Source organism: Protopterus annectens, chromosome 2.part1 (assembly GCF_019279795.1).
Source record: "Protopterus annectens isolate FY-2018-M chromosome 2.part1, PAN1.0, whole genome shotgun sequence".
NCBI classification, from domain to species: domain Eukaryota; kingdom Metazoa; phylum Chordata; order Ceratodontiformes; family Protopteridae; genus Protopterus; species Protopterus annectens.
In genome coordinates this window covers 1,468,025,062-1,468,052,591 of record NC_056729.1, presented here as the reverse complement: position 1 = coordinate 1,468,052,591, position 27,530 = coordinate 1,468,025,062, and the positions used below count along the sequence as shown (strand labels likewise).

At 39.0% G+C, this 27,530-nt stretch overlaps 1 protein-coding gene across 2 annotated transcripts in view; it reads left to right on the top strand.

Moving 5' to 3' along the window:
- The window catches only part of KLHL5 (kelch like family member 5), a 1,925,884-nt gene that overhangs the window by 1,298,686 nt on the left and 599,668 nt on the right, over positions 1–27,530 (top strand). The window lies entirely within an intron of this gene.

The window sequence follows — 27,530 nt, the reverse complement described above, 5'->3', positions numbered from 1 at the left end:
TCTTTTGCATAGGTGAATGTTTAGATTAAGACCGTTGGAGTAATCTAATAACCAATTTTAAGTGAAAACAAGTTTTTCACCTGAGAACACTAGATATAAAGAAAAGTTTTCCTTTAGCAGTAAATGTTTCAGCTTGCCTTGCAGGCTACAGCAGAGGACTAAGCTGATAATAAAGCAGTAAAAGACAGAACACTGGTTTCTTCAAGACTAAAAGTTAATGATTTCTGAAAGCATGCAAGTTTTTGATTTAAACAAAAAAAAGAACAGATGCCAGTTGGTGTAAGTAGAAGCACAGGCAATAAGGTGTGCCTTAGCATGAATAACCACACAATTTCAGGTTAATTAGGGCTTGTGTTAGCAGCTCTTTGGGCCAATGTTCTTATTAGGAGAGTTTAACTTCATTATTTGAAGATGTGCATGGTTATGTGTATTTGTATTAAATTAATGGTGTGTGTGTGTGTGTTTTTTGGAAAGTTTTTATTAAAACAAAAATTGTTTTAATTTTATTTTTTTTTTTTTACATTTGTTTATTGGGAAATTCCGACTGGGCAGAGCTTGCCCGTTTTTAGAGGAGGCCCAGGGAGAAAAGCTCCACACAATATGTCAATGAAAAGCATGTAACAATATAGAAAAGAGACGTTTAGGAAACTTACTAAATTGTCAGAGAATCTTACATCAGTGTTAATTGTACAAAATATAAGTTCAGTTTGTGCATAATATTGCTGTACATATCAACATTATGATCAGGAATCACTACATATGCAAAACAGTAACACCGATGGAAAAGAATAGGTTTAGAATATGCATACATTACTGTACATAACAACATTATTTAGAAGCACTACTTTGTACTTAATTAAAAGGCATTAACTGAGTTGATGTTCTAAGAAGACACTATAACAAATATATTATTGTTCAAGATAGGGAGGAGATGTAGTAATGGACACAGTTTGGAGGGGTTAGCCAGGTTCAGAATATGAAAAAATCCATAGGTTCATAGGTATGTACTATGCTAATGGCCCTGGAGCCTTTACAAGCGTAGCCCATAGAAGTGCCCTGGCATCATACCTCCCGAAGTTAGTTCACAGTGTCTCTATCAAGTAGAGCCACTGAAGTGATCTATTTCCCAACCACTCATCAAGATTTCTCTTGAAGAGGGCCAGTGAGGTGCTCTGCTTGACATGTATGGGAAGTCTATTCCAGAGCATGGGCAGTCTCTAGGTTATGAACCTGTCCCTCCAGCATGTTCTGTTGATTGTGGTAATGAGTTTGTAGTCTCTAGAGCGTGTGGTGTGGCGGGATTGGGATTTCTTTAGTTGTAGCATTTCTAACAGAGCTGGGTCAGACATGGCTTTGTAAGTCAAGCAGTGATCGCCTCTTAGACGATATGAGACAGAGATTAGGTGGAGTTTTTTGGGTCTGTCCATGTAGGACATGTGTTTAAGACCTAGGATCCTTTTCGTGAGGTACTTTTGTGGCCTTTCCAGCTGTTGCATGTGTCCAGTGAGGTACATGCCAAATGGGGCATTATAATCAATAACTGGCCTAATGAGTGAAAAGTAGAGAGAAATGATGACCTCTCTTTTCCTGGATGCAAAACCCTTGGTAATGAGTTGTGCCACATAGAAGGATTTTCTGACCACAGTGGCAATGTGGTGGTCGAAGGAGAGGTTGCTGTCAACCTGTGTCCCCAGATGTCTTATAACGGCTTCAGTTTTCATTGGGCTCCCATCAATGTGGTAATTAGTGAGAAGTGAGTTTTTCCTAAAGGGGATGATGACACATTTTTTGGCATTGTTTAAGGCCATGGTTTCGACACCAGTCATTGGGCCTTTCTGTAGGATGTCTACATCACTTGGGGAGTTAATAATGGCTCCCAGCTTGCAGTCATCTGCGAACTTGGTCATCCAGAGTCCCTCTGTGTTTGCCTGGACTTCTGAGAAGTAGATGCCAAACAGGAGAGGACCCAGGACCAATCCCTGTGGGACTCCACTCATGACTGGTCACAGAGAGATAGGATTTTAGCTGATTTTTGAAGCTAATTTTGTCTTTATCCAGATTTCAAGTGGGACAGAGTTTCAAAGTTTTGCAATACTATTAGAATAAAGGGAATCTCCTGAGATGTGTCTGCTTCTGGATACTTCAACCAACCCTTTGTTGGAGGATTTCAGTTGATGGTTATTGGTGTAATGGTTATTACGCCTTGTAGGGTTGGGGTTTTGTTAGGGTGGTAAAGACTCTGATGAGCTAGAGTGAGTTGGTTTAGGGTCAGTAAGTTTGGTAACTCAAGCCAGGATAGTTTCTGGATGGTTTGAAAGTGGTGGGCTCTGTAGGAAGAGTCTGTAGCGAATTTTGCTATTTTGTTATAGCAAGTGGATAATGTGTTTAGATTACCTTTATTTAGGTTCACTAGAACAGGAGAAGCATATATAGTAGTATGGAGAGGAGGGTGGGTTCTTGCTATGCTTTACTGGAAAGGCTTACCCAGGCTCTGCTACAGTTTGCTGTGAGCGAAAGGTTAGTTTGCTTTTTATTTGTTGTATTTTGTATTACTTTATTGCCTTTTTCTGTTTTGTATACTGTGATTTGTTTTCTTTACACTGTGTTTTACTTGTATTCTGTTTTTAACTGCATATTAAAACTTTAAATGACACCATAGCTCTGTCTATTGTGAGTCAGACAGAAATTTTTCCCATCCTGCCACGGCCGGCCTGAGGCATAGGCAAACTAGGCAACCGCCTAGGGCGCCATACAGTTCAACTTCATAAAGGGCGCATTTTAAGTTATTTATTTTAATGATTTTTTTTTTTCCTAGTCCAACAGTCTGTAAAAGTTTGTGCTCTTCTTGTCGAGACACTGTCCAAAAAACAGAGACTGTCAAAACCAAGAAATTAATTTTTTAATTAAAAAAAAAAAAAACACTACTTTTTTTAAGGACGCTCTTTTTTAAGAGTGCCCTTTACTGCCGGTTGCACAGCAGCAGAAGACGAAAACAGGTCGCAAACACCTGTTCTGCCTGTGCAACCAATTTGTTTACGTCTTTCTTTTTCAAGCATGGAATTTGAATTGTGGAAGACGATTGAACTGTGCAGTGGACCATAAATGAACAAGTGAGAGCTGTGTGTGTGTGTGGCAGCAGTGTATGTAACTAATGTTATACGTTTAGTGTTTTTTTGCAGAATTACATTCCCTTTGCAAGCGTTTGCATATTTTGTTGTTTAAGTTAATAAGTTTTACTTCTGAACTCGAACCTTTATATCCCTCCTGGTGACAATATTCCAATCCTAGAAGACATTCTCTCTTGGGTTTCTTCCAACTTTATGAATGAAACCATAATTTTGGGTGATGTTAACATTAATTGGGCCATAATTCAGTTGCCTAACAACTCCATAAATATCAGTCTTTGTACATTCTCTCAACTCATTTCCTCAACAACCAGACCTTCCAAAGACTTCCTCTCTGGGAGCACCCTAGACTGGATCTTAGTCTCACACCCCCATTATTTCACTAATAGCGGCATCCTTCCAGACACACTAGGTGACCACCTTCCCACCTTTGCCCATCGGCTTCCCTCATCCCTACAACTAACCCATACCTATACCTCTACCCGGAACCTAAAAAAATTTAACCCTGATGAATTCTCAGATGTATTAAAAAGAACAAATTGGAATCCTTTAAAAACCCTGTCTCTGGATCATGCTGTCACCTACTTTAATACAACTTTCTTCCACCTGCTTGATTCCTTTGCCCATGGAAAACAATACGCACAAAAAGCAACCCTGTACCATGGCTTACTAAGAGTACCTTACACGTCATGCGGCTCCGTGATAAAGCCTGGAAAGTCTTCCATAAAACTAATACCAGCACATCCCTAAATGAATATAAAATGCTTCGTAACAAAGCAAAAAAACTTTTCACCTGAGATCGTAAAGCCTACTTTTACACACTCCAAACCAACCATAATACTAACCTAAAGAAATTCTGGAATGGTATTGCCTCTCTACTTAACCCAGGTAAAAAAGAAAACCCATGCCCAGACCCTAATGCCTCCGACATAGAACTAGCCTCCAAATTTAACTCATTCTTCATTGACTCTATAGCTAAATTAACATCATCATTCTCTAATAACTCTACTCCCCATACACACCTACCCACACCCCTTTTTCATCCTCTAACCCCAGCTCTCTACCTGCTCCTTTTTCCATCAAACCTATTCCCATCTCCAGCATAAAGAAACTACTTCTAAAACTGAAACCATGTTCCAATGCCCCTGATGAGATACCCTCCTACTTCCTAAACATTTCAGCAGATGCCATAGCCTATCCTATCTCCATACTAATAAATAGATCAATCTCTGAGGGCCATGTCCCCCAGCTCTGGAAAAAAGCATTTATTATTCCACTCCATAAAGGAGGAGACGACATCCCCAACTTCCAACCAATTGCTATCTTATCCCCCATTTCTAAACTTCTCGAAAAATGCATCCACTTACAACTTCTACCCTACCTTCTAAGTAATAACCTTGTCTCTCCCACACAACATGGATTTCGATCTGGCCACAGCACCACAACCACCCTCCTCTCCTTCCGGGAAATTGTTAATAAAGCCCGTGACATTGGTCACATCATATCCACCCTCCTTTTAGACCTCTCAAAGGCCTTTGATACCATCTCTTACAACCTCCTCCTTGCTAAACTTTCTAAACTTAACCTATCCCTCTCTACTGTCAACTGGTTCACAAGTAACCTATCAAACAGGCAACAGGCAGTCAAGTGGACAAAAGCTAGTTCTTCCTTCCTAAACAGTCCCACAGGTCTACCCCAAGGTTCAATTCTGGGTCCCCTACTCTTCAGTATCTTCATAAATGACTTTCACCATGCCATTCCTAACTGTAACCTTATCCAATATGCTGACGACTCAGCAGTAATCTGCTCTGATACCTGTACTTCCTCTTTAGCAAAATTAACCCAGAATGCCTTCACATCTACTGAACAATGGATGCTAGACAACCATTTAGCACTCAATCCAACCAAGACCAAGCTAATAATATTTACCCCATCTAGAGCCACCTCCCTCAACAAAACCTCCTTCTCGATCACTAGCCACATTAATACTGTCCTTGAAATAGTCCTCACCGCTAAACTATTAGGAGTCCTCAATGACGATCAGTTAAAATTTGATAGCCACATACATGCAAATATCAAAAAAAAAAAACACAAGAAACTAGGCCTACTTTACTGCCACAGTCGCTATATCTCTCTTCCCTCCAGGATTGCTCTAGCTTCTACATACCTTCTCCTTTATGGAGCCTCTATCCTCACTAGTCTACAATCTTCCCTCAAGTCCAAACCTGCCTCCTGCTACTGTAAAATTTCGAAGTTTGAAACCGGCCATAGATCCTCAACCCATCACTGTATCTCCCTACACCAACTGAACTGGCTTGAGCTACCCAACTATCTCATCTATAATCAACTGATCCAAGCTCACAAAATTATTTTTTGCCCCTCTATATGCCCTTCACTTTTCTCTACTTTCCAAATGCATCAACCTAACAGATGTCTAAGGTCTAAATCACAAAACCTAATAAAATTGCACAAACCTGCCCATCCACCAGGTAAACATCTATTATCCTTTTCTCTAGCATGACACTGGAACTCTCTCCCACCTCTCATCCGAACCACTAATAGTCTCTCTGCCTTCAAATCCTTACTGCACTCATACCTTTCTTCACAGTGGGAATGTTCTTGTTCCCATCCAACATAGTTTCCCCTAACTCACTCTCCCTCCACAAGTTATTACTTTCTGTAAATAAATTCCTAGTGTGTCTTTAAGCTACAGCTCTAGCAAAGAAAAGAAAAAAAATCCTCTGTACTACTATGTATGTATGTTTTGCACTCTGTGTATTACTATTATGTATTTTTACTGTCTGTATTTACTTTGATTCTCTGTACAATTATGTATGTATTTTTGCATTCTGTATATTACTATTATGTATTTTTTACTGTTTGTATTTACTTTGATTTTCTGTACTATTCTGGAGCTTTTCTCCCCAGGACTCCATTGAAAACGGGCTCTTCATGGCCCAATGGACTATCCTGGCAAACAAACTTCAAATAAATAATTAAATAAACTCTTAAGCCTGCTACATCGTTATGACTCATTTCATTGTGCTTCCATGTCTCACTCTGTAGTTGCTAGCTTTTACTGGTGTTCCTATGTTGCTATTAGGATTCCCCCGGTCCTCTCACAGTTTGCAAGGCTCATTGTAGAACTGTTAAGTTTATTTTACTAGCTGTATTTTTGTCTCCTCGAAGTAAACCCATCGGGGGGGGGGGGCAAACTTTACTGTCCCAAGTTATTTAGTCTGCTCAGAGAGGCAATCAGCAAGCGGTTGCTCATTAGTCTTGAAGTGGGGTGGAGACGGGAAAACACCAGGACTTAAGAAGTGATTGTTGAACATCTTGTTTCATATGAATAAACTGACTTTAAGTTTGTCCAAGCAAGCACTGAAGATACTTCTGCCTGGTGTCAAGTATGGGAATGTAGTATTTATCACAAAATAAGGACTGCTTGGCCCATCTGGCTGTGCCTATTGTTATTAGCAGAATATTATTATTGTTATTAGCAGAAGATTCTTGTTAACTAATACAAATAGATAAAGTCATGGTGATTTCAGAAGCCCTGAGTGGCAGTAAAAGGAATATGAGATTTTGTAAGGCAGTGCTAATCCAGTAAGTGAAAATTATTGCATTTGGTATTATTTCCTTAAACGAAAGCTCAGCGTTGCATACTTTAACCTGTGAATATAGTTTCATATCCTGTTAAGGTGTTTGCAATAATTTTTTCTTCTCACTGCTGCAGAAAACATTTCTTGTCTTAAAGGTTGAAGTAGCAGTTTGAAGCAGGAACAGTCACAATGGCTTTTGTGGCAGCTAACTATGCAACCTTAGTTTGTGTGTGTGTGAAGGTTTTCAGTCACTGATGATTTCAAGAGGAGATAGTAACTTGAAGTACTACATTAAGCATAGAGGCTGTAAAGATAAGACTGCACAGGCTGCCTTGACTGATAAATCAACAAATGACTTCTGGTTCTGATAACTTTATCAGACAAACCATATTGACAGATTTGATAGAGACCAGATTAGGTTGGTTACTGCTTATGTTGCCAATAAATTTAAATTTAAAATCGGTCAAATGATACTGGCACCCTTTCTGAATTGAGTGCCTTTTGTAATGTAATCTTTTTAATTCTTGCGGGTTTAGTTTTCATAGTGAGATCAGTGCTGGTCAACAACTTCTTACATTTGAAGAACCAAACAGAGGTAGTTAGAAATTGTCAGCTTCAACCACCAAGCCATGGAGTTAATTCCCTTGAGGTCCCTGAACTTCATGTAAATCAGTGTCTAAATCCAAAATGTTCATATTGGTTGATATTTGTAAAACTTACAAATTAGACATCTCATTTACTGTACAGTCTAGTGAGTGGTTACCAAGGAAGTTTGCATCTGCAGTACATTCTATATGGGAAATGAGACAGCAATCTTGTAGCCATAACCATTGTACATGATACAATGCAAAAGTAACATCATTTTATTAGCATAGTTCGTAAAGCATGGTTTACTTTTACTTGGACTGATAAAGTCAAATTAAGCCATTTTGGCTAGACTGGATAGCATGATAATTTAAAAAAGAAAAGAAGATATATGTATAACAAATACTGGGGTTCTATTTCTGATATATTTCAGTGAATATCCGAAAGTCATCTTTTTTTTACAGAAATGCATGGCTGCCTTTTGTTCTGCATACATTTTGCACACCAGATGGTACTGTGGTATTATTTACATGTTTACCAGCCTCTAAAATACTTATATTCTTTACGAATTTTGTATTAGTTCCTGAAAAGTAATCTTTAACACAGATTTTACATTAGAATTTATGACAACAGTCTACTTTAGTAAATTTTATTCCAATATTGTTCTTGTACAGCTAGTTTTCCTGTTTTGGTTTGAACATAGAATATATATATTTATACAAGTTACCATCATTATTTTTAGATAAAATATCTATTTTAAGGGTATTTTTCATATACAATCTCACCATTTACTGCATTTTGTTTACTTATGGCCATTTTGGCTTTAAAACTTCATTGACTTGCTAACATAATGTGGTTGGTGAGTAAAGATGTTACTTACTATGTATTTGTTCATGGGTAAGCCCCACTGGACACAACTGCCTTATTTCAGGATGACTGGGGAGCACTGTCTAGTTCAGTGGCTTGCTCAACATAACACATCCTGTAAATGAAGGTGGAGGGAATGAACCCTGCACCCTGAGGGTAGGAAGCAGCTTATTAACAGTTCTGAGCTTTATTCCTCTGAGCTAACTGCCAGCCTTACTTAATTATCACAAAGGAGTCTTTTCAGTTCATTAAGTGCTGTGTATGCCTCAAGAGACCATTGCACTCTGACAGGAGTTTTTCCCTTTGTGAAATTTGTCAAAGGACATTTTGCAAAAGTAGAGCAAGTGCTCTGCAGTACTCATCTAGTCTAAGAAATGCCTTCTCCTTTCTCTCTTTGTAAATCGACAGGCCAGTATTTATGGTTTCTAGCTGTGGTCTTATTATCCCTCTTCTTATTGGGTACCCTTAATTCCACCACACCTAGTTTAATTTTAGTAGCATTTACAATTCTGTCTATCCTGTAGATTCTAAAGCAACCTACATGTTAGGTAAGTGAGACTCAAGTACTTTGAATGAAATTTGTTTTTTAGATTACTGAATAAATCTGTGTGTTGTCCTGCATGACTTTTTGGAATGTATAGCTGTCCCTTTATTGATCACACACATGCACAAGTAGACCCGCCCATCTACCCACACATTACTTTTTGCCTTACAATATTTTAAGGAGAGAAACTGTGAAAATGAGAGAAATAAGACTGAGGTTACTTCTTACTGTAAACAGTCATGCCCCTCAACTGACCAGGTTTTTGCAGACTATCCAGATTTTTACCCCATATTTGTCTGTTCCTCATAAAAGGGATTGAAGTTGCAAACTAATGACAGACATTTGGGTTTTAGACTTTAAATCCTTTAGAAAAATGCATACTAACACAAATCCTGTTATTCTAGCAATTTTTTTAAGTTCATGAGAACAATATTTATATTCTGTCCCTATTTATTTTAGGGTTTGTCTGGATTTCTTGCACTAAGAGAATGAGGAGAGTATGTGTGTGTGTGTGTGTGTGTGTGTGTTTGTGTGTGTGTCTGCCTCAGCTGGCTCTGATTTTTGAGTCTTATTACTTGTCAGATGAAATCTGGTATTATTTTTGGACTTGGTAACTTTTGGAAAATACTTGGTAATGCAAAACCTATTACAGGTTTCATGCATTTAAAAAACTGAAGGAAATAACTGGAGTGGCTTTCACGGGGAGTGACCTATCTGTGGGTGTGGCTCAAATAGGGGTATGCCATGAGTATGGTGTGGGTGGGGCTTAAGGGGTGCCAGAGCACTATTTCGCCTAGGGTGCCATTTCAGATAAGGCCAGCCCTGCACTCTGCCACCCAGTTACTGTTGTGTTCTTAAACACCACTGTATTTCTAGCTGCCTGCCAGTTATTTTAATTTGACCATATATCTCATTTCCTGTCTGCTTTTACTGGCTGGTGTGAGTAAGCACAAAATTATCATTTTGTGAAATCACTCCCCATCAACTATTTAAATTTATTGACCGTCCTACTGTATTCCATAGTACCAGAATAAAAAAGTGACCACCCCCTTTCAATCTGTCTTGCTGTTTTAAAAATAGTGACTCTCCACTAAAACTTAACTTTTTAAACAGGTAAAACTTAAGTTACTTACTTTCACATCTAACTCCTCTAGTGCACACTGCAGTGTTTAGGATAAACCGTTTTTTTTTTCATCTTACCTTTAAGCAACTATTGCAAGACCACCAGTTTATGAAGAGCCCACATTCTGCCTCTCAGCAGTCATCTTGGGATTAGTGCTTCTGTGTTCTCCTGGTGAGAGAAGGAGTGCAGTTACATTATTTCCCGAAGACTGCTAATCACCAGAAAGCTTAATAACTGCTTTATAGGTGACATCTTGGAATCTGTGCTTATATTCTGATCCTGGTGAGAGTAGGAGCAGAGTCCATTGATTCCTTACTCTTTCTGGTTGGAGAGTGTTTGTGCTTAACATACCTGATTGGTCTGGTTGCTGTTCGAGGCATCTGCCAGAAAAAGGCTACAAGCCTGCAGACCCTTGCATCATCTGGGACAAGATTGTGGATCACCAAACAGGCCGTGGCCTGCTTCTCTTCTTGGGATTGGTGCTAATGTTTTGCATCTGGTGAGAGAAGAAGCAAAGGAGTATTGTATCCCAGCAGAGTGAAGCTGTGCTGAGACCAGCATTAGTAGTAGCCAGGCAGTAGCAATTCATCAACTTCCCTCTTTTTATCATTCTTGACAAGCTAATTCTTTATTTTTTCAGTAAGTACTGCTTGATTTCTTCCTAACTGCAGAATATCTGCCTAAATACTTTATCGTTTAATTTTCAGGGTCTACGTATTAGTTTCTTCTCAAGTGTTTGGAAGTGCTCCTGACAGACTCAGACACACCTTGAGTGACATTTTTCCTGCAAAAGGAATATATATATAAGGCAACAGCTCCAGTATCCCTCCTAGCATGTCTAAAAGTCAGTTCCCTGTGCTTTCTCTTATTAACCTGGTGAACTTGGGCATTCTGAGGCAGTGTAGCAACTGCCTCATGTACACAGACAACCCTCTCCTCTTACCTCCCAATGCTCAAACTTGTGAGAGATGCACTTGTATATCCAAATTGGAAGCCATGAACTCTTAAGCCAATACCGGACACCACATGTAACACATAGCCCTCCAGAACACCCATCATCGCAGCTCTCACATAAAAACACAAACCACACACCCATCTTCAAGGAGGCTGTCAATAGAAATCTACCCAAACAGCAGAGACTTCCAAGGCAGAAATACACTCAACTACCACAACACAGCACAAATTACAAGACAAATAGCTCACTTCCACAGTGTGCCCCTCAACCTAAACCCCTAAGGCAAAACAGCTTGCCCAATACAGTAATCATAGGTGACTCAATAGTGAGGCACACTGGTGTCCCATTCAGTTTACTATCATATTTGCAAATGTCATTTAGACGAACGCAATGATTTCTGGGAAATATTGTCGGAAATCAAAACACCGAGCAACCGAAATATCGAACGGAGCATTTCAGCAATGTCGAATATTGACTTTGCTGAAATGCTCACATCTACCCACAACTAACAATAACGTTTGCAGGGGGGCAAGCCCCTCTGCACCCCCCACCCCCTACTTATATATACAAACTCCAGGATCGCACTACAGTGAGGGTAAGGGTACATTTCCCAATCCCCAATATAGTGCGATCTGTACCACAGTGTTGAAGCTGACAATAGCGGCTGTTCGCTCATGTCATCTTCAACATTGTGGTGATTGAACTCTCAGTTCGAGAAAATGATTTTTGCACATATTCAATCATCTAAATGACATTCGAATATGTGATAATAAACCGTCCCACTCACTAGGTTGAATAAGGAGAAGGTAACAGCTGCCTATCAGGTGCCAGAATCCAACACATAACATACGCACTCAGGTCACTCCACGACAAGTATAAGTATGACTCTGTCACTGTCCATGTGGGTGTGAATGACCTGAGACGCACCTCCCTGGACTACATGAAAAGAGACATGGAGGAGCTCTCGGATTATGTGGCCCAGGCAGGTATGACCTTAGACCTGAGCAGCATCCTACCATCGCCCAGAATGATACCGTAGTACAAGCAGAAAATGATTGACTTCAACAATTGGCTAAGTTTCTGGTATCATTCTGAGGAGATCCAGTATCTGTCTGCTTGGGATGACATGACTGACAGACCTTGATGCTTTGCCAGAGATGGCCTGCATCTGTCACCCCTGGGTTTCCGGATACTGGCTAAGGCTCTTGCCACCACTATAGTGCCTGTTTTAGGCAATGTTCCAAAGACCAAATTACCACCATAACAGCTATAAATAAATACAGTCTGAGGGTCATGCTGCTTAACCTTAGATGTCTAAATCTCAAGATGCACTTGCTCCAAACACACCTCAAAATGCAGAACATCGACATCTGTGCTGTAACAGAGACCTGGTTTAAAACTGGAGAAAGCACCCTGCAAAACTATTAGGGTCCAACCCAACACTCTCATAATAGGTGACTTCAACGACTCCTCCATCAACTGGGAAAACTACTCATGCATCAATACACTGGCCCAGCGCTTCTTGGATTTCATCAATTCCAGTGCCCTGGACCAGCTTATTCTTACCCCACACTAGAGGAAGCAACATCCTTGGCCTGGTTATTACTAACATGGGCAACCATTGCTCTACACCAATAGTTGGTTCCTCCCTGGTTAGATCCGACCACAAACTAATCACCATGGAAATCCATATCTCACCCCCCCAAAGGTAACCACCATGAAAAACTTCTCAAAAGCTGACTTGGGCTACTAAAAACAGAGGTGGCTAACTTCACGGCACCTATGTCAATGGAAAATAGATGCATGACTGCCGAATCATACACCAGTGCACTATACGAACACGTACATAAATGCATGGAACCAGTCGTATCCAACAGAACCAAGATGCTCTCCTCCAAAAAAAGGAAGGCAATCTGGTGGTCCCCTGCCATTAATAAACTGTACAACAGAAGGGAGAAACTGCTGCAAAAAAGGTGAAGTCCCAAGACTGGAAAAACTGAAAAACTCCCTTATTAGCCTCAACAAAAAGTTGAGATCCCTCATCAAAACCTCTAAAGCCAGCTATGAAGGCAGAATTGCGGCAGACATTAAAAATAACTACAAAGCCTTCTATAGTTATATCAAGAATCTGCACAGCAATACCCAGGTTTGCTCTGAGTTACTGCACAATGGTACCTCCTATACTGAGCCGACAGATATTGCCAACATACTGCCCGACAGATTCAGTGCCACCTTTACCCCTCATTCTCCCTGGAAAGAACCAGTCACAATACCAGAGGAATGCCAGGCAATCCAGTATTACTGCAGCACAGGTTAAAGCTGCATTGTCCAAGGCCAAGAATACAGCTTCCATGGGATCCGACAATATCCCTGGATGTGTTCTATATGAACTACAGTGTGAACTGGCACCACATCTGTGTGCCCTGTTCAATCACAGCCTCACCTCAGGCTTTGTCCCTACCGAATGGCGCACTGCTACAGTCATCCCTCTCCATAAAGGGGGAGCAATTACAGACCCTGGGGAATTATTGCCTCATTAGCCTGACAAGTCTGGGATCTATATCAGAATCGCGAATGATCACAGTGTCGAATCTGACATTGCCGACACGTACACAGTGAAAACCGCAGAACATCGAAGAGGTAAACGGAAATCTCTGTAAGGGAAGATTTCTGTTTACTTCAATGTAGTGCAGTCTCAGAGTTGGAATATTTAAGTAGTGGGGGTGGTGGGGGCGCAGGGGGGGGGCTTGCCCCCCTGCTTAGAGCAAGTAGTTCTGGTTTTTGACTTTATTTAATGTTTTTATTAGGTATTCAGTGTTACTGGACTTCGATGATATGGTGTCGATCATATTGTATTCGAAGTTCAATAACTTTGAGTATCTAATATAGACCCACAAGTGTGATATGTAAGGCTATGGAGCGCATCATCATGGACCTAATTAACAAGGATATAGGAATCACCAAACTGTAGATCCCACGCAATTTAGTTTTGTGAAAGTTAGATCATGCCTGCTCAACCGGGTTGACTTCTTTGAAGTCACCAGAACTATGGATGAGGGCAAGGCAGTTCATACAGCCTACCTCAATCTGTCCAAGGCCTTTGATGCCATTCCCCACTCAGGAGTTATTGATAAGCTCACCAGGCTAGGCATCAGACCCTATATCACTAGGTGGGTTACAAATTGGCTCACAGACAGAACCCACAGTGTGAAAGTAGCAGACTCCAAGTCAGACTACCAACCAGTCACGAGTGGAGTCCCACTGGGATTGGTCCTGGGTCTTCTTCTGTTTGGCATCTACTTCTCAGAAGTCCAGGCCAACACAGAGGGACTCTGGCTGACCAAGTTCATAGACGACTGCAAGCTGGGGTCCATTATTAACTCTCCAAATGATGTAGACATCCTACAGAAAGGCCTCACTGAGACCAATGACTGGTGTTGAAACCTTGGCCTTAAGCTTAAGCTTAATGCCAAAAAATGTATCATCATCCCCTTTGTGAAAAACTAATTTCCCACTAATTACCACATCGATGGGAGCCCACTAAACACTGAAGGCGTTATAAGATATCTGGTGACACAGGTTAACAGCAACCTCTCCTTCAACCACCACATTGCCACTGTTGTCAGAAAGTCCTTCTGTGTGGCACATGTCATTACCAAGGGTTTTGCATCCAGGAAGAAAGAGGTCATCATCTACTCTTCCCTCATTAGGCCAGTCATTGAGTGTAATGCCCCATTTGGCATGTATCTCACTAGACACATGCAGCAGCTGGAAAGGCCACAAAAATACCTCATGAAGAGGATCCTAGTCCTTAAACACATATCCTTTATGGATAGACTCAAAAAACTCCAGCTATTCTCAGTTTCATATTGTCTACTAAGAGGCAATCTCTACTTGACTTACAAAGCCATGTCTGACTCAGCTCTGTTAGAAATGCTACATCTAAAGAAATCCAAATCCGTCTTCACCACACGCTCCAGAGACCTCAAACTCATTGCCACAATCAACAGAGCATGTTGGAGGGACAGGTTCATAACCCAAAGACTGCCCATGCTCTGGAATAGACTTCCAATGCATGTCAAGCAGAGCACCTCACTGGCTCTCTTCAAGAGAATCTTGATGAGTGGATGGGAACTAGAAGGTTCACCCCGGGGATCACTGCAGTGGCTCTGCTTGATAGATAGAGGCACTGGAAACTAACATCGGGCAGCACAATGCCAGGGCACTTCTATGAGCTAGGCTTGTAAAGGCTCCAGGGCCATTAGCCTAGTACACACCTATGAACCTATGATATCCTATTAGTAGTCAGATAATTTTACATATATAGAGTGTATCTATTTTTTGTGCACTTTTGTTATGGTCTGGGCTATGTGCTTGTCAAATTTCATGTTTTGGTTAATGAGTCCTAGTAGCTTGGTTTGTGCAACTGGTGAGATAGTATTATCAGAGGTGATTATTGTAAAGGGAGGAATGGGATCTGTAGACTTGGAGTGGTAGAAGAACATAAGACGTATCTTTTTGGGGTAGAGTATTAATTGAGAGTCTGATAACCAGGTTTCAGTGGCTGTAAAGGATTCTTGTTTTTTTTTTGTAGTAGTTGGAGAGAGGGGGCTGAGCAGATTAGAGTGGAGTTGGCATATTGGACTAGATTTGCATGAAGGGTGGCTTTGTGGAGGTTATTGGTAAATATTGTGAAGAGCAGGCATCCGAGTATAGATCCCTGTGGCACACCCAAGGTAACAAAGAGAAGGGGGGATAGGGAGTCCTGCCACTTAACAGCCTGCTGGCGATTGGAGAGATAGTCTTTAAACCATAGAAATGTAGAGTTATTTAATTTGTGTTTTGAGAGTACTTTCCAGTAACTTGTTATGGGGGACTGTATCAAAAGTTTTGGAACGGTCCAAAAAGACAGTGGATACAAGATTGCCTATATTCTGTTCTTGATTAATGAGGTTGGTGAAATTGATGAGGGCAGTGTTGGTGCTGTGGCTAGGGTGAAAACCGTGTTGAGTTTCATATAGTAGATGGTTGGATAAAAGGTGTTTTAGTAATTGGGAGTGTATACGTTTTTCTAGGATTTTATACAGTGGGGATAGTATGGCTGTCGGGCAGTAATTAGATAAATCAGTTGAGTTACCTCCTTTGTTTAGGGTTATTATGTGTGAGATTTTCCAGAGGAGTGGGACCTGTTGCTCGAAGATTGATCTGTTTAACTAATTATAGATACAGGGATGAGAAAGCTTTGGCTGTGATCCAGAGGTATCTGCTGTATGTTTATCAGCTGCTAGGGTAGTGTGTTTTAGTTTGGTCAAGTATCTGAAGATCGTACTGGTTTGGACTGGTTGGAGGGAGAAATAGTTTTGGTTAGTTGAGAAGTTTAGTTTTGGTTATGGTATTATAAGTCTTGTAAAGTTTGACATAGGGTTTAATGTTTATGATAAAAAACTGTATTAAAGATTGACCTGCCAAACATTAATGGATGCATGTGTCACCAAAGCTGGAAATAGACATTTGAAAAAGCTGCCATATGGGATAGGTGTGAATAATGTGTTCTTACCATAATGACAACAATTTCCATATTATCTTGGAATGTGAATGGTCTCACAGGCATAGGCAAAAAGGAAAGATTACTTAATTATATTAAGAAATGCAAATCACAAGAAACAGCGACATTAGAAATCAAGGTGAAGGAATCGAGAATTTCACCTAAAACATGGACAAACAATCCTTGGGGAAAAATGTTAACTCTTATTGAGACATTAAAAATGAACCCTAAATAATTTGTAACTTTATACTTTATTAATTGAATATTATACATTTTTGTTACTAATTTCATATATTTTATTATTTTTACCCCTCCTTTGTTCAGGTCAGTTGTACATAGTGTATATAAAGGTTTATAATACTTGTTTATTGATGATTGTATTGTTAAACATTATATTATTTGGAAAATAAAAAATTATTTGAAAAAAAAAAGAAATGCAAATCACAGTGCTACAGGATACATATTTGGAAAGAAGTGAGCATGTAAATTTGCTAAAGAAAGGATTTTAAGATGAATATTTTGCAGAATATGAGAGATAAAGGAAAAGAGTGGTACTTATATTAATTGCTAGAGGTGCTCTGGTAGTGATAGGCAAGGGGAAAAAAGATAATGGCATTTGTGATAGTAAGGGGCTACTGACAAGGAATGAAGATTACTCTGGCCTGAATTTATGTTCCACCTAAAACTGATATTATGGAGCTTAAAAAAGTTTGGAATAAATAATCAGCTTTCAGCAGGGAATATTACTTGTAGGTGGGGACTGAAATTTGATTTGCAACAATGATGCTATATCCGGTGGGCCTAGAAGGGAAAATATGACAAAAAGGGTAGATATTTGAAGGAATTTATGAAAATATTTTGTATGAAAGACACAACTTCAATAGTAGGAACTCAGAGGTAATTCGCCTATTTTTTACCAAGGTATAATAACTGGGCTAGACTTGACAGAAATTATATTTCATAGGAGCGTGTGCATTTAATTGAGAACTTTGACACATCTAATACCCATTTCAGATCAGGTGCCAATAATTACCAAGACAAAAATACAGGGTCATAAAGTAAAGATGAGACCCTGGTGCTTGCCCACCAACTTGTTAAAAAGAGAGGAATTTAAGGAATTGGTAGTGGAAATTATTTGGGAGTTATTAGGGAAGCAAGTACTCTAGAAGATATAGCTAGTGAGTGGGATAAAATGAAGGTGAAGTGTAAAAATATGGTATAACTAAGAGAAAATAAATCTGGCTAAGAAGTAATAGTAATTATTTAGAGGGGCTGACAAAGGTTAAATTATTACCAAATAAGAGGATTCTTACAGAACAAGAAGAGACTCAATTGCAGAGTGCTAAAGATAAAATAAGGAGTACCTAGATAATATGTATGAGTGCAGAAAGACTGCTTTTAAGCAACTGTTTTTTGATAGAACCTCCAGAGCACAAAAACTTTTAGCATAGCAACTTAGGCAACAAAAAGTAGAAAGAGTTGTCAAACTTAGGGAGCCTATAACAAGAAAATTACAAGAGATCCTGTAGAGGTATTGGACATATTTTGGATTTTTTTTTTATTTATATAAAGCAGAGAACTGGGGAAATCAAGAAGAAGCACAAATGGAAGTATGTATGAAAGACTTAAAAACGTGCTGGTGTTAGAGGTTGTTGAGGCTTGACAGCTATCAGTTAAGGTAGGGGGAGCTGAGATAAAAATGGTGATGTATAACCAGTCTGCAGAAAAGTCTCCAGGAATAGTTGCTATCCCTGTGGAAATTTGGAAGCTAGGAGAGAGGAAAGTGATAAAGATCTGGAAGGTTTTTGTTTAACAGTATTTTAAAAGGAAGTAAAGTACCGACATCATGGAAGAAAGTTGTGGTTGATGGAATAAGTAAAGAAGGAAAGACACATTTGATCCAGCCTTTTATGGTCCCATTTCAATTTTAAACCATGAATATAAAGTATGTACTATGTTTATAATGGCTAAAAGAACGGAAAAGATGGTGCCAAAATTAATAGATATGGACCATGCTGGTTTTCTAGAGGCAAAGCAAACATTTGACAACATTTAACAGAACAATAATGATCCAGAGGGTAGCAGAATGTAAGAAAATAGCAATGTTATTGGTGGGTCTTAATGCAGAGAAAGCATTCAACAGATTTAGCTGGGATTTTACAAGTAGGCCAAAGGAAACATTTGCATTTCCAGATACAATTGTACTTTTAATTAGAAGTATATGAGGGATTGGAGGCAAAATTCTAAGTAGGAGGTTACTTCTCTGATAAGTTGTGTCTGAACAGAGAAACCAGGCAGGGGTGTTCTCTTTCCTTTATGTTATTTGCGTTATATTTAGAAGCTTTGGCAAAGAAAATAAGGGACTCAGAATTCAAGGATATAATTGGTATGGTGTTCAAGAAACATTGGCTTTATTTGTATATAACATTGTTTTGTACCTGATGGAACCAGAAAGGGACATTTTAATGTTGTGGAACATTCTAGATAGATACATTTTTTTTAACATAAAATTAATGAAGTTAACGAAGGCTATAGATATAAACTATGTACTCACATATGAATTGGTCCAGCAATACCCATATTTATGGGGATATGATAAAATGAAGTATTTAGGAGTATGGATTTCAAAGGTTTATGTTATGGCAGCTAAGGATATCTGGGAGGATAAATAAAAGATAATGATATAAAAATTGAGAAACTTGAAGCTCTTGTCTATGGATATAGATAGCAACATACAAGCAGTAAAATATATTTTAGTTCCTTTAATTTTATACACAATTCAGGCATATTTACAAAAAAAACCAGAGGAAAAGTTGCGGATAGTAATCAATGAAGAGTTGAAAGATTTTATTTGGGAGGGAAAGAGGATAAGAGTCAAGTGAGATAAGCTGATCCTCACAATATAAAAAGGAGGCTTAGGGTACCTGATTTGAAAAAAATACACAATTAAGGCTGTCATACATAACCGAAGCAGAAAGCTGCAATTTAAAGTGGAAAGGGGTGATAATGAAGTGGGAGGTAATTCAAGAAACAAGGAAAGAATGGGATTTTGGATGGAAATCCATAAGGAGAATAATAACAGTCACACTGAATATTATATTCATAAAGTAGCAGAAAGTATTCTAAGATCTAAGCCAAAATGGGAATGGAGAAAGGAGATTCTAACTGTAGGAATGACTGCAATTAGGAATACAGAGAATAGGCAAGAAGGGGCTGAAATTTACTGGAAAAAGTTGGCAAAGGAACCAAGTTATTGGGAGCAAATACGGCACAGTGGTGCAGCGTTAGCATTGTTGCCTCGCAGCAAGAGGTTCTCCGGTTTAATTCTTGGCTGGAGAGCCTTCTGTGCGGAGTCTGCATGTCTTCCCTGCATTTGTGTAGGTTTTCTCCAGGTACTTCGGTTTCCTCCCACATTACAGAGACATGCTTCTGGAGCATTACTGCCTGGGCCTCTGCTGAAAATTGGCTTTGTTCCAAGTCAGACTTCCCAGTAAACAAATGTTAAATAAATAAATAATAGAGAGGGGAAAAGTAATAGAATGGGAAGAGGCCAAGATGAAATTTGGATTGCAGGCTAGTGATTGCTTTCCCTATCAGGGATTGATATCAGAGTATAGACAAAGAGAAAAGCATAAGGGAATTCTAAATGAAAGACCTGCACTAGTTGAGTTTTTAATTGAATCTAAAACAGAAGCTGCTATTAAAAAATGGATAATTAGTAGGGCATCCAAAATATTGCACAATAACTATATTAATCAATCAGAAGAGGTCAGAAAAGATTGGAAACTGAGATTAGATACACAGTTCAAAAAGAAATAGTAGGGAGATGTATGTATAACTCCCAAATATGCAACAAACTGTAGAAGATTTAGGATTTTTGCCTGGAAGTGTTTGCATAGATACTTTTATACCACAAGCAGATCCCAAAGAATTTTTCTTCGGGTAGATGGCAAATGTTGGAGGTGTGATGGGAAAAGAAAGAGGTACCTAAGAGCATATGTTCTCAGGGTGTAATGAGTTGGCAGACTTTAAAATTCCCTACAGAGTACTCTTGTCAGGAATACTGGGTGAGCAAATGAGTGTAACTAAGGAAAATCTTTTTTTGAACTGGGCTACAGGATTGCTTAGACATAGTAAGGCCTTGTTAAGTTTAATTCTGGTGGTTGTAAAAAAGCAATTACTAGAAAATGGAAATCAAAATCTAAACCAACTATACTTAAGTAGTGAATATTGTAACAGATGTAAAAGAAGAGGAAGTAGGATCTTTAGAAAATGCCAGGAGTAAATTACGTAGAACCAAAATGGAAATTGTTGAAACAACAAATGCAGAAAGATGTTTTGGAAGAGGAATGAGGTGTAAGAGAAGGCAGTAATTGTATCAGTCTGTGTAATGTTGCTTACACTGTATGATATGTAACAATATATGTAATGTTTCTAGATGTTAACTTATTAATATGGATTGGTTACTTTTATATAAATACAAGTTTGCCTGTGTCACAAGTGATAATTCAGTAAATATGTTAAAAAAAAAAAGAACTCGTACTCTTATTGTTGTATACTGTCGGATCTTTTACATCTAGCTGAATTCCATCACATCAAGCAGATGGAACCTGAGTTTAAGGCCTCATCCAAGGGACAGTACACTCAAGTGCAGAATCTTGTTTATGATACACTGCAGTATCAATAATGAAGAGTCCAAGCACATGGAGAGAAAATAGAACCTATAGCCTTCTGATCTTCCAGACTTATAGGCAGGTGTGCTACTTTTTCAGCCACAGATAGTGGTGGTGACTTACAGATGGTCAAAAAATTTAGTTTTCAGCCAAGCTTCTCCCTGCCCATTTTGGAGGAATTTCAGTCCATTTCCTTCATGGTCAGGTTGCTTCTGAGAGAAATATTAAATGAAGGAGTCTGTGAGGATACCTTCCATTTTTAAAGAATGAAGCTGTCATTCCATGTGCTTTTTTATACTAAAGCAGGAAGATCTTTGATAATTTGTTGTGTGTCTCTTTAACCTCAAAAGAAAAATGGGTCTGTAAAAACTTTGGAGAATTTTTAAGTCCTTGTTCTCCTCCTTCCTTAGAGGCACGGATGACTACTGTAGTTCTGAAAGAAACCTGGCATGTTCCAGTATTCAAGCACTACTGAAAATACCTCATATTTTTTGTGGGGGGATCAGCTTTTATAGTTTGTGGTTCTTAACTTTGGTCTGGCAGCTGTTCCCACTGTCTTTATCAAATGTCAGCTCCAACCTTCAAAATACATGACATCTATTTTTATTTGTACCTGGATGATTCTGTATTTATGTGCAATTGCAGGAGCAACTGTTAAGCTATCTGCACTTTTCCATTCCTTTACTGGACCCTTTGGATGAGACAGTTAATAAAGAGAAGAAGTTTTATCCTACCCAACCAGCTTTCTTTTCATAATCTTGGGGAATTCTCTTCAGTACCTGTTTATCTCTGTTTTCTTTCTCATTAATTCAGGTCTTCCTGAAAGAAACAGGCTGCTAATGAATTTGATTGAATATAAAAAACCTGCTGCCATTCAGTTTTCAGCATATTTTTTACTTTAGTTTTGTTGTAACTTCGCATATTCCCTCTAACTTGTATTGTTAACACTTCCTTTTCTACTGGTATCTTTTCTTATCCCTTGTAGACCACCACAGTTATACCTGTTCCCAAGACTTGCACTAAGTTTTTCTGAGAATCATTACTCCCAGCCTTTTTGTTTCCTGTCCTGCCAAAGCCTTGAAACTACTGCCTTCAGTCAGATAAGGGAATACATCTACTCTACTAGCAGTGGTGGCTGGTAAGTTCAAATTGAAGGGGGGCTGCAGGAGACAGCTGAATGGGTGGGGCCAATAGGAAGGGGTGTGGTCAACTAGAAAGGGGAGGAGCTATGTGCAAAACCTGGAACTTTAAATACGCTGCCCTGGGTGCCAAACCTTCATTATGAGAGTCCAATCAAGACAATGTGAAGTGTAGAAGAATATTTCAATGCATTAGCTGCATGACAGCTTACTTAATATCTAGATGGAAACAAAAAGGCTGTGAGGCATGAAAAAATAAATTACTTTTTAAATACATTACTGGAATGCCAGTCAAAATCAAGTACAAGAAAAACAAGCAGCACTCAATTCAAACCACTTCTCCTTGCACTGCAGTTCTAATTCTAATTCTAATTTGTATTCAGCTTTATTAAAGTACCAAGTAACATGCTGAAAGTAGCAATCTCTGTGATACCCCACTTGTAAAAATGTTTCTTATCCGAAAAAGACCTGCTGCCTGACAACAACTATCTACTTGTTTCATGGGGAAAACATGATCAAAGTAAAAAAATGAAAAGCAAACAAGAAACAAGCTCAAGATACGTTGCTTAAAGGATTACTGTACAGGTAATGGACCACACACGATAGATTGGCATTGTTTGGTTTACAGGTCAAGCCTGCAAAGATGACTGCAAGTCTCCAACAAATGTAATAAGATTCTTAAAATAATAATGTAATCCTGTCCTTTATTACAAATACTGTCATATGCATTTCAATACCCACGGCTTATACATTATCTAGTTATACAAGTATTCTCTGCATGGCAACAGAAAGGCTTTCACTGTTGGCAATTCTTTAACAGTATGCTTATTAAAGCTTACTAGCATCTTACAATCTCAGACAAGCTTACCTGATGGTTATTAAAGGATTGCTACTTAAACACAGAGCAACAGGCACTTTCTGAGTAATAATAAGCATAAATCAACAGTATAAAAATATGACAAACCAGAACTTTCTGCAAAATCAAGGACAGAATAAAAGTAGTACCTGTGTCTACCTTGGATGGGGGGATAGTCTGCAAATTTGCACTGCATAACTGCTCCTTGCCTTGCTTGGACACATCCAGAGTCACACTACATGAGGCAGTGGGGTGCAACAAGTATGTCACAATTTGAAATGTCTCTGGCTGACTGTGATGGCCCTGACACATTTGTCATACCTCTCAACCTCAGAGCAAGAAATCTGGACAAAGCCATACATAGAAGTGGGACAAGGCCCAAAAATAAGGACAATTTTAAATATTGCTCTTATAAACTTAGAAAGGTAATAGAGTAGTAGGTCTTGCATTAGTATGAATTTCTGAAGGAATGAAATCTAAAACACAATTATTTTCTAACTTCAGTCTTTAATGATTTGCTACTAATTTGCCAAAAAAACACAATTTTATGAAAAATGGACCAAAAATGTGATGCAAAAATATGAAATAGCCACACAATACAGCTGGGAACCTGTCAAAGAAGGTACAATTTTTTAATATTAGTACTGCTAACATGAGCAGCTGACAAAATAAAAGAATCTGCATGCATTTCTGAAATAAAAGTAAACTATAACTCTGATTATTACAGTTATTTCTTAATTGTAAACCCTCCACGTTTTCTTCCAAAATTGCCATTTTGCGGCGGGATTATTAGAGGAAAAGCAACATTTTGAGCCAACACTGGGGACAGTTCAAAGGTTTCGATATCCCTAATTCTTTAAAGCAATTTATTTGCACATACCTTTTAATCTGTTAATGCAGGAAATCTGGACAAGGCCAAATATACTTATAAACAGTACAAAAAATTGTTGTATAAACTGAGACAGTTGATAGAATAACAGGTCTTGCTTTACTATGCATTTTTCTGAAGGTTATGAAGTCTGAAACTCAGTGTCTGTCATTATTTAGTGACTTAATTCCTAAATTATTTGCCAGAAAACCACACATTTAATGGGGAACAAACCAAAAATAAGAAGCAAAAATCTATTCATTCTGTGAAAATCTGGACTGTTGAGAGGTATAGTTCAGCCGGTGCTATCTTTGTGTTTGCCGCCCTTCCCCCTCACAAAATCATGGTCGAATGGAGCCTCCCCCCTTCAGCTATTCCAATGAACCATTACTTGGCTTTTTCACCCTTTTATCATAAACACTAATGTGCATACTGCTTTACTTCCACAATGATTTCGACTTCATTTGAAAGTTTTATTTTGCATTTTACAGCACAAACACTAAGACATCTGCTATACAAAGCAATGCAATCCCACAATGAAAACAGACTTAGCATTAAAACTTCTCTGCCCTTGAAACTCGCATTCATTGAAACAGCATTGAAACCCACATTCAAAGAAAATATATTTTGCCAGTGACAGATAAAGATTAACTTTGGGCTGTTTTCAAATCATAGGCCCCTTGCACATGAAACATACACGTGGTCTTTACACCTTTCTGATTTTATTAAATTATATTCTTTGTACAATATAGTACAGCTGTAGAGGGCATTTTAAATTTGTTTTGAACATTTTTCCAGTAAACAATGAAACAAAATGCATGCACCAATAATGACAAAACTGCCCAATTCAGAACATTTTTCCAGTAAACAATGAAAAAAATGCGTGCACCAATAACGACAAAATTGCCCAATTCAGAACAGTTCTATCATAAAAGTCTGCTCAAACTTCTACAGCCCACCAGTATCAGTAAATATGCATAATCTCTGAAGAAGTAAAAGTCATCTAAATAATTCCACATTAAAGAAATCTGTAACTAATGAAGAGGTTGCTGCTATCAAACAACTTTATATGTCATTGTTCATCTACAAATAAAGTGTCTGTTGCCCTTGAGGAATAAATTGCCTATGTTTCATTAAAAATGATAAGCTAGTAATATTGCAATAGGGAATGGATGGCAAACTGATAGGTTCAGAGTTACTAGGTATCTTCACCAAAAAGGACTGCAGCATCCACCCCCTTTACAATACAGTACAGTATCAGCAATGCATCTACCTACTGTGGGAGTAGAACCCACAGCCTTCTGCATCAAAAGCAAGTACACTACCTGTTGTGCTATTAACAATGCAAGCAGACGTAGAATAAGCATCACTAAACTTTTGTTCACCTGCAGCTCTCAGCTTCTTGTAAAATCTACTTGACACTCAGCTGTATCTCTGAACTTTGCAGCACAAGAAATCTGGAAAAAGCCAACATTTGGGGGGAGGGGGGGCAAACGACCCAAAAACAGGGACACATTTTAAACATTGATTGTATCATATTGGAAAGCTGCTAGGGTAAAATGCTGTGTTACCACCATACATTTCACTGCCAAGCATTGAACCCAGGACCATGTGCAAAACAGTCAAAGCAACATACCACTATGCCAAACCAATCATCTATTTTATGAAAGAGGAAGACTGAAACTTAAATGGCTACATTCAGTGAATTCAGTTCTCACCATAGCTGTCAACATCTTAGCACAAAACACCTGAACAAAGCCAATAATGGGGGAATAGAGCCCCCAAATATATTCAGTGAATTCAGTTCTCACCATAGCTCTCAACCTCTTAGCAAAAACACAGACAAAGCCAGTAATGCGGGAATACAGCCCCCAAACATATTCACTGAGTTCAGTTATCACCATAGCTCTCAAACTTGGCACGTAACACCTGGATGAAGCCAATAATGGGGGAATACAGTCACAAAAATAGGGACAAATTTCAAATATCCATCTTATAAACTTAGAAACTTGCTATAATAATAGGTTTTGTGTTGCCATGTACTTTCTGAAGAATATGAAGTCTGAAATTCCAGTGCTTGTCATTTTTATTTATTTAACATTTGTTAACCAGGAAAGTCTGATGTGAAACAAAAGCAAAGTTTTGGCAGAGGAAGAAGCACTCCAGACATGTCTTTGTAAAATTAGAGGACACCAGAGCAAACCCACACAAACACCGGGAGGACATGCAGACTCCACATAGGAGGCACCCCAGCCAAGAATCAAACCAGACAACCTGTAGCTGTTAGGCAACAATGGTACCACTGCACCACTGTACAGCTGTCTGTGTTGAGAAACAAAAATACAGAAACCACAGATTTTATGAGGAACAGAACAAATATGAGGCAAAAATCTGCATTTTTTTTTTTTTACAAATGGTGATGGGTAGGGAATTCAGGCTCTTGCCATTTGAGCCCAAGGTACAGGGTTCAAGCCTTATTCTCTACCCACCACCATGTAGTGACTGGGGCATTACACACACAGACACACACACCTGCAAAGTCCGTCAAGCTCCGAGCTGTACAATCCATTCCTGCACCGTCATAGGCAAGCCCTTCCCACAAGAACACCTAAGGCTCGTCCTGTCTGTCCCGCGAGACCACCCTGCCTGCGGACGTTGCAGTCTGTGCAGTTTTGACTGCATAGACTGCTGGGAAATTGTAGACGTGCATGTTGTCTTTGAAATCCGGACTGCTGCTGGAGACCGTCTGGATTCTGTGCGCATGTTCCAGACTGGTTCACCAGCAGTCCGAATATCGGAAATGCTGTGAGTGCGCATGCGTAATGTTCCAGGACTTGCGGTTATTTTATTATTTTCTTTTTGTTATTTTTATAATATATTTTGTTTAATTGTTATTTTACAGCTGGGAGGGCTGCAGTCCTGCAGGCCAATAGCACGAGCTGCCCCTGTCTACTAGTCTGCTATGACACAAACCACATGGATTCTGTAGAGGGCACATTACTTTCCCTTCTGTTGTCTTCACAGCAGATAACCATTTGAAAGACCACTAGCAAAGTAGTTAGGCAGTTGTTTGATTTGATGTCCCACAATTCACTGTTGGCAGAACTGGATAAACTTGGCTTGTTTGATTCTACTTTCAGGTTATACACAATCTAACTAGTCAGTCCATGAGAGCGCAGATTGACTACACATGTCAGTATCCATTGTCCATCCCTTGGTGGCTGTATCCATAGTCCTTTAATATTTTCCTTATGCAGTAGCTGTGTTCCTCTGGGCATTTCTCCTGTAAAGGCAATCTTTAGTAGTTATATTAGATGTAAATAGAATTATTCAGGTTGTTTTGATAAAATGTCCATCTTAATTTAAACTTGCTTTCATAAGCATTTTTGTAACTTGCTGTGTATTGAACAGTAAGAGCATTTTCAAATAGGCATTTAGGGAAATGTCTCATTAATGTAACACATTTAGCAGCTTTTCTCTGTTATTTAAATAAACCATTTAACAGGGACTCCTGTGAGATTTGCAAAATCTGCTGTAAAAATAATCTTGACAAAACAAATTTCAGTCTTAGATATGTTGATGATAGGGCGGCCGTGATGGTGCAGTGGTTAGTGTTTGCCACCCCACAGCAAGAGGCTCTCCGGTTCG